This window comes from Pelodiscus sinensis, chromosome 1 (genome assembly GCF_052426305.1).
Source record: "Pelodiscus sinensis isolate ZL-2025 chromosome 1, ASM5242630v1, whole genome shotgun sequence".
NCBI classification, from domain to species: Eukaryota; Metazoa; Chordata; order Testudines; family Trionychidae; genus Pelodiscus; species Pelodiscus sinensis.
Genome location: NC_143052.1, coordinates 198,353,321 through 198,364,413, shown reverse-complemented (window position 1 = coordinate 198,364,413; position 11,093 = coordinate 198,353,321).

Genomic DNA, 11,093 nt, shown 5'->3' with positions numbered 1-11,093 from the left:
GAAAAAGGGGAAAATGGTATGTGCAGCAATGATTCAGTTTAGACAAAATCTTTACCTGTAGGTAAGTCTCAGAGCGCAGCTAAGAATTTTGCATTTTTGAAAATCAAATTATAGGCTTAGATATGAGTTTGCAGAGATCCAGGTGAGTGTGAATGAGTGTTACTGCCTTTGAGAATAATGTGTTGTTTTGTTATTATTATGACATATGCTTGTGTTTTAAAATAGTAGCTGTACAGGTACAGCATATGAAAATACAGTAAGATGGGTAAGTGCAAGGAGAGATGGATTGGGATGCTGAGGGAACCAGGGTAACATCAAGTAAATTACACCGTCTCAAATTCAGAAATGAGTTTCATGTGAACCAGGCTAATTCTATCATCCGTGAAGGGAAGGATGTTGCACAAACTTTATAGAAGAGTCAATTGCCTGTGACATTTTTCTGCAGCAGACAGTGTTCTCCTGTTGTTTATGGTGATTTAGCAAGTTTGCAGCCAGATATGAATTAATGTTCAGAGGGAGATTTCATGATTTTCTTTCATCCACTCTTTTAGGGCAAAGATGATGGCCTGGATTTGTTATTTCTTTCATGCTCTTATGAAACTAAATAAGATACATTTTCTACATTCCCCCAATCAGACCTGCCAACAGCAATTCTGTCTGCCAGGCAGAACAGTCAGTGAGCCCCCATCCATAGACAAGCCACGCCCATGTGGACTCAGTCTGTCTGGATATGTCTACACTACCCCGCTAGTTCGAACTAGCGGGGGTAATGTAGTCATCCGCAGTTGCAAATGAAGCCCGGGATTTGAATTTCCCAGGCTTCATTTGCATGAAGCCAGCCGGCGCCATTTTTAAATGCCGGCTAGTTCGAACCCCGTGCCGCGCGGCTACACGCGGCACGGAGTAGCTAGTTCGGATTAGGCTTCCTAATCCGAACTAGCTGTACTCCTCGTTCCACAAGGAGTACAGCTAGTTCGGATTAGAAGCCTAATCCGAACTAGCTACTCCGTGCCGCATGTAGCAGCGCGGCACGAGGTTCGAGCTAGCCGGCATTTAAAAATGGCGCCGGCCGGCTTCATGCAAATGAAGCCCGGGAAATTCAAATCCCAGGCTTCATTTGCAACTGCGGATGACTACATTACCCCCGCTAGTTCAAACTAGCAGGGTAGTGTAGACATACCCCCTGATATTAGGGTGGTGCTACACCTGCACTGGTTGGTGCCCAGCAAGCTGCCAGATACACTGCTGGGCACACTCTTCAAGGCATGGCCAGGACTTCCACATGACTGCCCGTCTGCCCTCATTGCTACCAGTACCACCTTGCATGCAGCTAGAAGTCCTGTGACCTGCCCAGGCAAAAGGGTTTGGGGATCCTGACTACCACTGATGAGGCTGGGAACCACCAGGCCCTTTTAAATTGCACAGGCTCATGGGCAATTATATCCTCTTCCCCCTCTCTCCTTTTCCAGGCCTGCTCAAATTCACCCGTCCAAGCACATGGAGCACAACAGGTTTGGAAAGTCCACTACATACTCCATGGAGGTGGAGAGAGAATAGGTACATAGGCACACAGATAGGACAGAGACTTGATTCTGCCCCTCAAAGTACCAGCCAGCACAGCTGAGTTGGTGCAGGAGAACAAGTAGTTTGCCACTGGTAAAGATCAGCAGCTGATTGCTTCACTCTGAGAGCAAGCGGGGAGCTACCTATTAACTCTGTACTTGAGTAATCAAATTACTTTGTTAAAGTGTATTCTTCATAAACCCATGATTCTCATTGTTCAATATTCTATTATTCTCTAGATTTGAAATTATTTTTTGCTTAACATTTGATCTATTAATTTACTGGAATAGAAATTCAATTTTTATTGTGGCAATTGCCACAATCACATGTCCCTCTTTTTCTTTTCTTTCCTTTTTTTCAAATTGGTATTACATCTGCTTAGCTTTGGCCTTCCATTATTTGCCTAGTTTTCCATGACATTCCAAAAATAATTTTCAACCATACAATGAGTTTGTTTTCTACTTCTACTTCTGTTAATCTAGGATGTATAGTATCTGGCCTGGCCATAATTTACATGTTCAAAAATTTCAAGTTATTTCTTTCCGGTACACTTTATCATTTGCTATTTTCATAAAGTCTTTCACACTGAATAACATCTCAATTTCTTTTCTTTATAGTGGACATATATTGAGTTTAAATTACTACTTAATATTTTGGACAAAAGTAGCCATTGTAAAAGAGTCAAAACTGGCATCCTTTCCAATAATATGTCAGAGAGTTCACAGACAGAAAAAAATCCCTGTTTCTTTAGACCTTGAGGTTCCTCCAGTAAAACCAAGGAAGACTAGATCTAACATTTCCTGATATTTCTAAGGTAAAAGCAAGCAGAAAAAATCTGCAAAGTCTTTCTGACCTTTTTTATACATTAGAGGCAAAAAGGGATAAAGGGCCAATTTAAAAAAATAAACCTTTGCACGTCACTTTGAAGTTAGTATTAACTGTATTTCACTCAAGTCCTAAAGAAGAAAGAAGAGAATGCACCAAGACCTAAGGCCTCAGAAATCAAATGGATTTTCCCATCAGCTTGATTTTATTTTGCAGTTTTAAGCATATGTTCTGATTGCACTCCGCTAGACTAATCAGCATTGAATACAGACAGGCTGCGAAGAACTAGAAATAAAAATACAAGGAGCCTTTTGAGTCTTGCCAAGCTAGTTACCATGATATGTTAATTATCTGCTCCCATTGTGTTATGACTTGATTAACTCACAAGATCTTAGTACAGGTTGGACCTCCCTGGTCCAGCATCCTCAGGACCTGACTGGTCCTGGACAAGAGAGTTTGCCGGACCAGGGGAGATCAGGCTTCCCCACTGAGCTCTACTGCACCTGGCCCTGCTGGTTCCATGGACTCCGTGTCCCACTGGCCCCACTTCCTCATGGGCTCTGCTGCTCCAGTGAGTTTCTGCGGGCACTGCTGGCTGGCTCCGTTCCCAGCCGCTGGCAATCTCTGCCACTGGGGCTCTCTGGTCCAGCAACATCTATGGTCCAGCAGAAGGTTCAACCTGTAATAAGATGAAATTTCAGGAGGCCAAGTGTTCTAACAGGATTGTATGTCTTCAGAATTCTGGTACAATTAATTAAAATAGAATAGATTGGCCACCACCATTAGTCTGAGAATTGGTGAAAAAACAAACATGTTTTTCTACATACCATTAGCTTTTGTGAATTACTGTAGCTAGAGATCCTGAAGGACACAAATAAGTGGCGAACCCAAGTTAACATATGCTGGACTATTACCATTGAACAGTATTAAAGTATTTTCAATTTTTTTTATTTTACACATACGACTATGCCTTTATGTGAAATGTGATATAAATGGAATTACCATACAATTCTGGGATTTTAATGAAAAGTAATTGATTATTAAAAATGTATAATGCATACTATTTTACCCAATGCATATTTTATTATATACTGATTATTGTACTGTAATATTTATGTGTGTGTGTGTAATTGGGAAAAGAACTGTGGTAAAAGGAGAGGGAAAAGATGACCTAATAGGATTTTTTTTATCTGCAATTTATATTATTCTTTTATTAAAACTGAATGGCCTGACTTAGGCTATGTCTACACTGCAGGCTTTTTGCGCAAGAACAGTTGTTCTTGCACAAAAACTTGCAGAGCGTCTACACTGCACGTGCGTTCTTGCATAAGTAAATTTACAGTACACCATCAGAAAACAGGGCTTCTTCTGGAAGAGTTATTTCTCTCCCCACGAGGAATAAGCCCTCTTGCGCAAGAGCTCTTCCACAAGAAGGCAGTGTAGACAGGTAACATGAATTTCTTGTGCAAGAAGCCCTATGGCTAAAATGGCCATCGGAGCTTTCTTGAGCAAGACAACGTCCACACTGCCATGGATGCTCTTGCGCAAAAGCACGTGGCAGTGTGGACGCGCTCTTGTGGAAGACCTTTTGCACAAGAACTCTTGCACAAAACAGTTCTTGCGCAAGAAGTCTGCAGTGTAGACATAGCCTTACAGTTTTCATTAAGGCTACATCTAGACTGCAGGTTTCTTTCAGAATAAGCTTTTCTGGAAGAGATCTTCCGAAAAAACTTCTTCCGAAAGAGAGCGTCCAAACTGCCAGCACTGAATGGATGCTATCTCGCATTTATGCTGTAATTACTATGGATGGAGTGGCCACCAGGGCACCTGAGCTCTTTCTTCTTTCCTTTTCTTTCAAAAGAACTCCCTCTTCTCCAACCACACAGGCCTTTTTCTGAAAGAGCTCTTTCAGAAAAAAGGCTTCTTTCTCGTAGAAAGAGGTTTACCAATGTCAGAAAATCCCCTCTGTCTTTCAATTTTTTCTCAAAAGACCGTGATTGCAGTGTGGACGTAAGTGAAGTTTTTTCAGAGGGACTGCTATTTTTCGGAAAAATCTCTGTAGTGTAGCATAGCCTAAGATATTTAGGCCCCATTTGATTTAAGCCATTTTTGACAGAGATCCAATATGGAGTCTGAAGGATAGCTACACTGGAGGATTAATTTATCTGTCAGTTTCATATTTCCTTCAGGTACATCAGTACTTTGCACAAGCCCAGTATCTCAGCTGGTGTACATCAGTGAAGCTCCACTCACTTCAATGGAGTGACTCAGGTATAAACTAGCTGAGGAGCTGCCCTTGTATTTTCTCTATGCAGCATTAAATGAAGTACAATAGCTGCATAATCCCCACAAAATGAAAGCCCAAAAAATGAGAGCAAGAAACAGTTGTTACATAATCCTGAATATGAATTTCACCACTTGAGCGCAGAGATGTTGCCAGAAATGTAAAAGGAATTCTGCTGTACCCCAAAGGGAGTTTTATATAGCACCTCCATCAACTGGATGAAAGGACTTTATTAGAAACAGCATCTATGTTAACTGAGACTCCTAAGATGTTTGGCTTTCTTTACTGATCTATATCATCCATGTTTACTTTTGCTCTATCCAGGGTATATCCATGAACTGTGAGGTCCACAATGTTTTTTGTTTATTGGGTCTGTCCTGTGGTAGCAGTACTTGCACACAATGGAACAGGATTTTGAGAATGCTAATCAACTTTTTGTCTTGGACTGAAATTGTGCATAAAAGCTATAAGAAAAACACATAAGATGGGATGTAAAACAAAGAGATATTGTGCAATATCACATAGCTCTTTTCTATTTTGAAAAATCCTGTTCAAATTCAGGGGATGTCTGGCTTCTGAGGAAGAAACAAGTGGCGGGTATTTTAATTAATTAAGGGTACTCTCTCTACTTATGAGTAGCAACCTTTTAAGGGATCCAAAGAGATGCACATCCCTAGAATTCTGTATTAGTGGTCATATATGATGTTTACATAGCTTGAAAGTGCAGATGATCTATAAAGCCAGTAAGGGTATGTCTACACAGCAAAGGTATTTCGAAATAACTTTACCAGCATCTACACAGCCAAACTGCTATTACAAAATTAAATCGAAATAGCAGACGGCTTATTTCAAAATTGGTAAACCTCATTCCACGAAGAATAGTGCCAATTTCGAAATTGCTATTTCGAAATAAGCGCTGTCTAGATGCTTATTTCAAAATAGGGGGTCTCCAGCACTTCCCAGGTGCCCTAGTGGCCACTCTGGGCATAACCAAGAAAACTCCTCTCCCTCCCCCCCTCCCTTGAGCCCTTAAGGGGTAGACTCTGGCCACAGTGCCTGTGCCAGCTCCAAGCCTGCCAGCCCAGAGCCAGCAGTCACTGCCTGTGACCAAGTGGCCCCAGCATGAGCCAGGCAGCCAGTCCCAGCCAGCCCTCCACCGCTCCCCAGAACCAGTCTGCCAGCTCCCAGGAGCCTGCCAGGGGCCACAAAAGGCGGGCACCTGCCTGGTCCAGTGCGGAGATCAGGGATGTAATTCAGGTTTGGGGGGGATGCCTCCAACGTCCATGATCTCCACAATAAATGGAGGAACGCAACCATCTACAGGCGGATGGCTGGCAGCCTGGCCACCAAATGCCATATATGAACCCAGGAGCAGGTTCATATGAAAATAAAGGAGCTGTGGCAGGCGTATGCCAGGGCCACATGGGGTAGCTCCCCACCAGGGGCATACCCAGACCTCTGCCCCTATTTTGATGCCATGGACCACATCCTGCGGGGCAGGATGGTCCATGCCCCCCAGGTGGTCATCGACCCTGGGGCAGAGCTTGCTGCCTACTGTTGCTTCAGCCCCTGAAGCCTCCCCAGCTACCGTTCCTCCTCCTACTCCTTCTCCCACTCCTGCTTCTTCCTCCCTACCATCCCCATGCCCCTAGGGATTCAGAGGTCCCCGCACCCGCAGTGCTGGGAGACAGTTGGGCCGGTGAGACCCCCAACCCTGAGCCCTGAGCTGCTCCTCCCCCTTCCTTCCCTTGCCTCTCCTGCTGGCTCCCTCCTCCCAGGTTTCCCCCTCCCTTTTCCCACCTTCTTTCCCCAGTCTCACCTCAGTTTCATTCCCCCCACCCCGGTTTTGTTCAATAAAGAGGCTTTATGTAATGAACACATGTCTGTTATTGTTCAGCAGGAAGGGGGCTTAGGGAGGGGTAAGTGGAAGGACGTGAGGGAGGAATGAGGCACAAGCCCCAGTGGGGCACACCAGGGAGACTGTTATTGCCTGCAGAACGTGCTGCCAGGCTTGCAGCAATATGTCCAGGAGAAGCACCAGAGTGCCCAGGGGCAGCTCCAGCTCCATGGTGCCGAGTGCTGTGGTGTCCTGAGTGAGGGCAACCAGAGCATGCAGAGAAAAAAAATGCTTTGCTGTCCGTCAGTGAGGTAGGCAAGCAAGCAGGGAAACCTTAGGACTGGCTGTCTTGGGGGGTCTCTTTAAGAACAGGTCTCACATAGCCTCAGGCAGCACCCACACAAGGTAACGCCTGACCTGATGCCCTGCCAGAACTGGTTCCGGACAGCCTTAAATGTGATTCAGCTATTTCAAAATGCGTTTTGTGTCTAGATGTGTTCTTTCAAAATAAGCTATTTCGAAATAACTATTTCAAAATAAGATATTTCAAAATAACGCTGTAGTATAGACATACCCTAATTTCCTTTGGTGATAACGATATGTCCAATATGTAGGGTCACCTCTTGGGCCATGCAGATTTACAAGAGAACCTTGGTGACCTATAGGAAAAACTGAGGACTGGGCTACTAGTGAAACACTACAGTAGCACAGCTGCAGTAGTGCTTCAGTGTAGACATTATCTATCTGGGTGGGAGGTGTTTTGTTGGCTAAGGTCATCCACCTCCCTAAGAACCGGTAGCTAGTTGATAGAATTTTTTTTCCCATTGACCTAGCGTTGTCGACACTGGGGATTGTGTCAGCTTTTTTCACATGTGATTGAGGTAGCTGGGTCAAATTGATGCAGGGAGCACATGATATCAGTAGGACAGCTATGATTAGATTAATCAGCTGCAGTCTCAATTATATTAAGTTCCTTCAGTCCTATCATAAAATAAAACTTAAGTTCATGGTATATAGCTGTAGTACTTGCTGCAGGTCTGGAGACTGAATAAGGAAGACATGCATTCTCACAATATGACATAGGAAAACTGCTCTTTCATGGATATCTTTTATGCAGAATAAGGTCCTGATCCCGGACCCTTGTGCCTGTGCACTACCACACTGAAATCAATCAGGTGCCACCATCTGTCTGCTTGAAGCTCCTTATAGGATCAAGACCTTAGTGAGGACTCAAAAATGGCTGAATTATTAAACTTTTGAAAATCTGTGCTCTTTAAGAATAACAGAGAAAAGCTAAATTCTCTGCTGGGGTATATGGATGAAAGGTATACATTCATGGAGTAGCACCCATTTATACCACCAGAAACTATAAGATAAAGAATTTTAAATATTCTGTGAGGTATCCCTTGCCTTCCTAGCTTTCAGCTGTTGCTTTCTGTGATGCTACCATTTCACTACATCTCCAGTCAACTCCTCAAGGTACAAGGTTGGAGAGAAGAAGAGCACACAGAGCTTCTTCTCTTCCCACCCACAGTAGAGCTCTACAAGAACCAGGTATGTGCCGAGGCTGTGGGGCTCTGTACCTGTCAATGGGGGCTGGGACTGTCACTTCAGCTTGAAGACCTGGCCAGGTATGATGCCCACTCCCTGTACACATGCTAGCAGCAGGCTCTGATCGGACCTATACCTGCTCTTTACAAATGCAGCTGATAGGCTTGCAATGCAGAGTATATTACTTAGTGTCTCCTGAGGCTTCCTGCTTGCTTGCCCTGTACAGTCAAAATGCCACAGAACATAGATGTTTGGTAAGAGCAGCTCCACATGTTTTCTATAGCCTCTCCCTTTGTCCCCTTTGCACACCTAGATTAGTGCTCCAAAAAAGAGAGAGGGAACCAAGAAGACCTTTTAATCCTGAGAGCTATAAAATATACCACATCGAAAGCCATATCTTACAAGCAAAGTCAGACACGATGCTTTAAAAAGGAGGGCAGCAGACTGGGGTTTTTTTTTTGGTTAGGTTTTTTGTTGTTTTTTTTTGCGTGGAAGGGGATGGTTAAATGAGCAAGGGACTATGCTTGCTCTCAATTAACCTTTTAACCTCATAGGGCCATATACCGCATGCAGCACATTTTGTATATGGTAAAAAAAAGAACCCAGGGTGAAAGGTTAAATATACAATTGTAAAGTGTTGCTGGCTAGGATCACTCTAAAGGAGTGTGGTATCTATGATATATCAGTTCTAAGAGAGATTTGTCAGGCTCCTTGTATTTTTATTTCTAATTCTTCAAAGCCTGTCTGTATTGAGTGTAGATTCTCATTCAACTAATTCACTATTGCTCATAGATAAAAATAAGGTGCTGAAAAATATTACCATATCAAAGAAATGGTGATTATCATATGAGAAGTATTTGCTGCTGTGTCTATCCAATATTCCAGTCACATCTCGTGAAACACAGACTGAATTTTGGGAGAGTAAAAAGACTGGTTTAAAATGTGATAGGTGTACAATTATTATATATAACTTTTTTCTTATCTTTTCACAAATTTTTGTTTTTATGAACAATTTCTACTTTCTTGCAAATTTTAAAATGTATATGCACATTGTACAAACAATGTGCATTCCCTTTGCTTTCTTCCGGTGTTGTAAATAGCACTAGAATTAGTTCTCTCATCATCTTGTTCCTCCTTCAGTTTGATCCTACAGTGAAACAAGAAACCTGCATTTGTGTCACTGTAATTTTGCCATGGAGATAGTGCAAGTGTGATTCCACTCTGAAAAGTGGCTCTCCGAAAGAGGCACTGTAGTGTTCCATTTTTATAGTCTCTCAGATCCAGGGCCCAATCCAATTCCCAGTAAAATCATTGTAAATTAGATCAGGCCAATAATTTCCTTAGTTTGCACATAAAAGACAGTGAATGAAATCCTGGTTCTGTTCTCATCGAGGGCAAAACTACCAGGGTACGTCTACACTACAGCGCTAGTTCGAACTAACTTAGTTCGAATTAGTTAATTCGAACTAAGCTAGTTCGAACTAACGCATCTAGAACTAAAAACTAGTTCGAATTAGCGTTTTGCTAGTTCGAACTAGCAAGTCCACATTGAGTGGACTCTGAACAGGGCTTAAGGATGGCCGGAAGCAGTGCCGGCAGGGCATAAAAGGAGGACTTAGAGCATGGAGATGCTGTCTCAGGCTAGCCGAGGGCTGCGCTTAAAGGGTCCCGACCCCCACCCCGGACACACAGTTCTAAGGGGTGCCCCGCTTGCAAAGAAGTTCTGGCTTGGAGTGCCCTGAGTGCCCACACTGGGCACATCACACCACTCGGCCATCAGCCCGGCTGCACTTGCCGCAGGCTGCCATCTGGGGAGAGGGAGTAATTGGGGGGCTGCAGGAGAGCTTCCACCCCCAGAAGCCCGCAGAGCCAGCCCAGTCCTCCCCATCGGGGGCTCGTACCCCATTCCTCCCTCACCTCCTTCCACTTACCCTTCCCTAGCCCCCCTTCTTATTGATGTACAAAATAAAGATAACGTTTCTTCCAACATTGACTCTGTCTTTATTGAAAAAAACTGGGGGAGACTGGGAAAAGGAGGTGGGAGAGGGGAAGAGAAAGGCTGGGAGAGGGGAGGGCAACTAACATGATCAGGGGTTGGGAACAGGTCCCAGATGAAGAAAGGCTACAGAGACTGGGACTGTTCAGCTTAGAAAAGAGGAGACGGAGGGGGGACAGGATAGAGGTCTCTAAAAGCAGGGGTTGGGTGGAGAGGGTGCATTCAGAAAAGTTCTTCCTGAGTTCCCATAAAGAAGGACTAGAGGACACCAAAGGAAAGGAATGGGTAGCAGGCTTCAAACTAGTAAGAGAAAGTTGTTCTTCTTGACAAAGCAAATAGTTAACCTGTGGAACACCTTGCTGCAGGAGGCTGTGACGGCTAGAACTAGAACAGGGTTTAAAGGGAAGTGAGATAAAGTGATGGAGGTTGGGTCCATGGAGTCCTATTAGCCAGAGGGTAGGAGTGGTGTCCCTGCCCAAAGTTTGTGGAAGGCTGGAGAGGGATGGCACGAGACAAATGGCTTGGTCCTTGTCTTCGGTCCATCCCCTCCAGGGTCCCTAGGGTTGGCCGCTGTTGGCAGACAGGCTACTGGGCTAGATGGACCTTTGGTCTGACCCAGGACGGCCATTGTAAGCTCAGGGCTCAGGGTCGGGGGTCTCAGTGGACCCCCTTGATTTTCATGCACACCTGCTCCTGGGTGGCCAGGCTGGCAGCTCTCCTGCCCTAGACGGCCACTTTCCTGTGCCTAGTGCGGAGATCGTGGACGAGGTCCACGATGTCCGCACTAGCCCAGGAAGGTGCCCGCCTCTTGCGGTCCAGGGCAAGCTCCCGGGAGCCGCCAGCCTGGTCCCGGCAAGAGGGGGTGGGCTGGGGGGTATCGGGTGGGTGGCTCTGTGCCGTGCCAGGTGCAGGGTCTGCTAGCTGGGTGCTGGCAGGCTTGCACCTGGCATGGGCACCGTAGCCAGCCCGTGCCCCTTTAAGGGGTCCGGGGCCGGGAGGGGGGCATAGAGTTTCCCTGGTGTTGGCCAGAGTGGCCA